Below are 6,000 nucleotides of genomic sequence, written 5' to 3'. Positions count from 1 at the left end.
TTTATTGTTAACATTGTTTTCGTGTATAAACTATTCATGACGCAAACATACATGGTTGAGCCTCAGGGAGCCGTCAAGAAAAAATCAATATAGAGATGAGGGAAAGACATTCATTTGTCACCCCCATGGTTTTTAAAACACCTTTGTGTTACCATAGTAACCTGATCTTAAACCTCATCTCATACGTCTAGAGGGGTATTGACGTGAGATCATGATATCGATTAATGTTGGCCCATGATATGTTTACATCACGACATGATGTTATGACTATTTGTCTGACCTTATCCTATTTCTTTGCCAAAAATTATCATTCAATGGCTTATAATAATGACCCGATGTCATCCGCTCAAGTGGAAGGAACTCAAGGAAATCCTCTTGGGCTAATCTCCATTGAGTCGTATTTCTTACAAATACAAAATTTCCTTAGTTCAACCGCTCATCAAATGTCCGAACTTCGGCAATCTCAAAGTGCTCTCGAGGCATGTGTCATTAGTAACTTACAACATGGCACTAATAGACCCAATGAAGAAAGAGTTACCGAAGTTCCTTTGTTGATCGTTATCTAGATCAAGGTCGACCGCACGTCGATTGATCATCATCCATCAAGAAGACAACAAAAACCAACAAAAGAAACATTAGAAACATAAGCTCGGATACCAACTGTTAGAGTGATGATCTAATGTGATCATATGATAAGGATATAATATATATGAAATAAGAAAGGAGAGTGAAAGAAGGGTGTCGATCCACCCGACCACCTCCGAGAGAAGGGATTGAGATGGATTCGAGCCTCGATCGTCGTCCCATACCACCGTTGTGGTGTCGAGTCGTACCTAGTGTTGGCGCGCTCGCTACAAGAGTTGACCCACCACGAAACAGTGTCTCGACGTAGTCAAGAGATGATGAAATGAGGGTAGCTAGGCCTCATATTTATAGCGAGACCCAAGGCCCCCAAGCGAGTTCACACTTGGCCTAATGGGTTGTCTCTATCCCGTGGATTAAAAGTAATTCTCCCCTTCTTTACACTCTCGTTTAACCCTCACACTTATCCACGTGTATAGAATACTACGGTAAATTCTCACCACGGGATATTATATGGTCATGCCGGTAACATAGGCCTCATATTTATAGCCAAACCTAAGGCCCCCAAGCAAGTTCACACTTGGCCTAATGGGTTGTCTCAATCCCAAGGATAAAAAGTAATCATTCCCTTCTTTTCACTCTCGTTTAACCCTCACACTTTGTCCATGTGTATAGAATACTATGGTACAATCTTATTATGGGATATTATATGGTCATGCATGTAACACCTTGTACCCCCTGAAGTGGGTTGTTGTCTTCGGGGTGTTCGACCTCTCAACTACTATCGTTGGTTGATGTTGTATCAGGAAGCGCAATTTGTTGGGCTTCCAATCCTGGAGAGGTTGCTTAGTGAGTGCGGATTTTTCCACACTCTCTTCTTGTTCTGCACGTGGTCTGTTGTGCCGTGTTGTTCCTACGACTGGATATTCCTCCTTTGCTTGTTCGCAGTGTACTCACAGTTTGAACCAGGCGTGCCAAATTGTGTTACTCCCCTCTAGAGTGTTGAGATACAAGCTCAACATTGGCTGGATCGGTTGTGCAAGCCGAGAACCGGATCGGTTGGGATTGATCGGTTAGGCCGGACCGGTGCGTAAACCGGGTGCTGTCAGAACCAAGGATAAAAGATAGAGTGATGGAAGAAGGATAGAGAAGAATGGATGTATAAGATAGAGAAAGAAAGAGAATGGATACAAGATATGTAATGAGAGCTAAAGACTGGTGTTGATTCGAATTGATTTGAGAATACATGTATGCGCTTATTTATAGGTTCCTATAGAATAGCTTAGAGATTTCTAGAATGTTCTTGAATGTTCTAGACCTAGAATGCTCTAGGACATTCTAGAACATTCTAGAATAATCTAGAGTTTTTACAATAATCAATGTAATACAAGAAGTAGCTTTTATTGTTTCATATAACAATAAGCTATCTTAATGGTTGAGGTTTTCAAGTATGAATTACAAGGTTCGAGGTTCAAGTCCGGGTGACGCCATAATGGTCATGTGTTCGAGGTTCAAGTCCGGGTGACGCCATAATGGTCATGTGTTCATGACACTATCCCTCCTTCGAGAACGCAGAGTGGAAGTCGGCGTTAACATTGTTGGGCTGGGCTTGTTTGGATAGTGACGATGGAAGTCGTTGACCAGAGCTTCAACATTACAAACGTTATCGATGGGTTCCCAAGTGCGATCACTCAGAGGATAACCAAGCCAATCAACTAGATAATAAAGCTTATTGCGCACAATCTTAGAATCGAGAATAGCAGCTACCTCGTATTCGGGGCCGTCCACAAGTTGTACAGAAGGCGGTGGTGGCACGACACGATCAGGAATTAAAGAGGTGTGGCAAGGTTCCAAAAGAGAGCTATGAAAGACAGGGTGAAGCCGCATATGTGCAGGAAGGTTAAGACGAAATGTTGCATCATTAATCTGCGTCGTGATGACAAAAGGACCTAAGCGTTGATAGTCAAGCTTAGCACACGGTCGGGTAGTCTTGATGTGACGACGAAGCAACCATACACGGTCACCAACCTTAAACGGAGACTTAAGACGATGTCGATCGGCATTGGTCTTATGGTGTGCTTGCGCTTTCTGAAGATGTGACGATAACTCGAACTGGATTTGTTGTAGTCGGTGGAGGTGATGCGCCACACTAGGGTTTCGTGACACCTCGGGAAGATCCAGTATACACCATCGAGGGTGGTTTCCGGTGTAGGCAAAGAAAGGTGTAACTTTGGTAGAAGAGTGGACCGTGTTGTTGTATGCAAACTCAGCAAGATGTAAAATTTTACTCCAATCATCTTGTTGATAACTAATGAAACATCGAAGATATTGCTCGAGCGTTTGATTTGTGCGCTCTGTTTGTTCGTCAGTTTGTGGATGATAAGCCGAAGAGAGTTTGCAAGAGATTTTGAGGCCTGCCCATAGGTGCTTCCAAAAGTGTGAGATAAATTGAGGACCTCGATCGCTAATAATATCATTCGGGAGACCATGATGGCGAAACACTTCACTCATAATGAGATCTGCAATTTCTTCACTATTGATGGTCTTTACACATGGTACAAAATGTGCCATCTTGGTGAACCAATCCACTACTGTTAAAATAGTATCAAAGCCTTTGGAAGGTGGCAGATCCGTAATGAAATCCATAGAAATAGACTGCCATGGCTTGTTGGGAGGGGGTAATGGTTGTAGTAAGCCATAAGGGTGATGCCGGGGTATTTTGGCGCGACAGCATGTGTCACAAGTGCGAACATAATCTTCGACAAATTTTTGCAAGTGAGGCCACCAAAACGAACGTTTCACCAGCTCAATGGTCTTGGAAATACCAAAATGTCCAGCCATGGGGGCATCATGACAATGTTCCAACACTTGAAGTCGGGGTGATCCGTCGGGGACGTAAAGGAGATTCTTGTAGAAGAGTAAACCATCTTGCCACTTGAAGTCCTTATAATGTTGAGATGACCCTGGCAATGTGGAGCAAGATGGACGACTTGAACCACAGTGGGCTAAGACATCCTTAGCAAAATCATCCGAATGAAGTTGTTGCCGAATAGTGTCAAGAAGGGTAGAATCAAGTGGTGTGGCATAAATTGTTGTTACCTATAGCTTTGATGGCCCGAGGAGAGTTTGCTTTTGATTGTCAAAGGCCGGATCTCCAGGTCGAAGTGCTAGATATGAACGTCGAGACAGAGCATCTGCTTTCCCTTGTTGTTTTCCGGGGCGAAAAATGATCTTGAAATCGAAACGCGTTAGAAATTGGGCCCACCAAGCTTGTCGTCTATTTAATACTCGAGCTGTTTGAAAATATGTGAGATTTTTGTGATCACTATAAATGATAATCTGATGAGGTGATCCTTCTAGAAAATGACGCCATTGCTCGAATGAGTCGACCACAGCTAGTAACTCCTTGTCATGCACCTCATAGTTTATCTCCGAAACAGTAAACTTTCTCGAGTGAAACGCGACTGGATGTATCTGCCCGTCCTCGCCTGGTTGTGATAGGATACTCCCCAATGCAAAGTCTGATGCATCCGCCTCAATAGTAAATGGCTTTTCGGGATCAATATGTGCTAGGATGGGTGCTGATGTGAATGCCTCTTTTAGCTGCGTAAAAGCCTTGTCCGCTTCGATACTCCAAAAAAATGCTTGATTTTTCTTGGTGAGTTGAGTAAGGGGCAACACAATGCTTGAATAATTATGTATGAATTTGCGATAGAAGTTCGCAAATCCGAGGAAACATTGGACATCCCGAACTGAGCATGGGGGTTTCCATTCCAATATTGTTTGGACTTTTGCCGGGTCCATGAAAACACCCTGGGATGAAATAGTGTATCCCAAAAATTTGACTTGTTTGCAATCAAAACTGCATTTCTCAAGTTTGGCGTAAAGACCATACTTCCTTAGGCGTTCAAGTACTTGCCGCACATGTATATCATGCTCCCCCTGTGTTTTAGAGTAAATCAATAGATCATCTAGGTAGATGATTAGAAAAATATCCAAGAAATCCCGGAAGATGTCATTTGCCATATGTTGGAATACGGCAGGTGCATTTGTGAGCCCGAAAGGCATGACTGTATACTCGAAATGACCATACCGAGTACGAAATGTTGTTTTCCACTCATCTCCTGGCCGAATTCGAACAAGATTATATGCACCCCTTAGATCAATTTTGGTAAAATGCTTTGCCCCACCAATGCGTTCTAAGAGATTGGAGATTAAAGGTAAAGCATACCTATTCCTTATGGTGACTTTATTTAAGCCTCGATAGTCCACGACCAAACGAAGGGAGCCGTCCTTTTTCTTCACAAAAAAGATAGGAGCACCAGCTGGAGACTTTGAATGTCGAATAAACCCATGTGCAAGATTTTCCTCGATGTATTCTCGAAGAACCTCAAGCTCAGTGGGTGATAAATTGTAAATCGGACCCCACGGAGGCTCTTTTCCTGGTTGGAGATCAATAGGACAGTCGTACGGCCGATGCTTTGGAAGAACACTAGCTTTGACTTTGTCGAAAACATCAGCATAGTCTTGATATTTTTTGGGAATTTGGATGTTTGAATTCCCTTGAGTGACACTAGAAGGTGTCACTGATACTGCAAATAAGAAAAGGTCCTCCTTGCCTCCCTCTTGGTGCAATTGTTGCAATGTGATGGCTGAAATTTGATGAGAAGGATATGGTGCATCGGTAGAACTATATACTTTGGGAGGATAATCCCGAGTTCGATCCTTGACAATGATATTTTTTGCTAAAGGGCACCTAATTTCTCGCTTCCTCCAATCGATTCTAGGGTTATGTAGCTCGAACCATGGCAAACCGAGGACAATTGGATGCTCAGGACTACGGATTATGTTAAAGGAAACTACACATCCTAAATCACCCAAGAGTATGTGTATTGGCTCAGACTCTTCAAATATCTTCCCAGAAGCTATGGGGCGTCCATCAATCACTACTACGGAAACTGGACAAGGAAGTGTATGCAAGGATATTTGGTGTTTCTGGGCAAAATCTCTATCCATGAAACAAGAATTGGGTCCAGTATCTAAGAGGGCTTGGACTTGAAGTTGACAACTGGGTGTCCTAACTTGTACTAGGGCTGAGAAGACTCTACTAACATGCTTGGAAGAAATGGAACCCACACCAGGTTGTACATATCTAGGGTTGTCCAACCAAATGGCTCCTATTTTGGCCGGACTTATTCGTTTGACTCCTCTTCTAATTGGCTTAGGACTTCAAATTTATTGGACAAGGGTGGATTATTCATAATATTAGATTCACTAACTACTTCTAAAATGTTGGACTCATTTTTATTGTCATAATGAATTTGATTTACCTGACGTCTCGGCCTACGGGAGCAATGAATGGCTATATGTCCTGGACCTCCACAATATAAGCACAGATGGTTTGCTCGACGACGTTGC

This window comes from Azolla caroliniana, unplaced genomic scaffold (assembly GCF_043228905.1).
Source record: "Azolla caroliniana isolate FFs.n. ecotype wild unplaced genomic scaffold, voAzoCaro1.0.p SCAF_5, whole genome shotgun sequence".
In the NCBI taxonomy this organism is placed as follows: Eukaryota; Viridiplantae; Streptophyta; class Polypodiopsida; order Salviniales; family Salviniaceae; genus Azolla; species Azolla caroliniana.
This window is presented reverse-complemented; position numbering follows the sequence as displayed.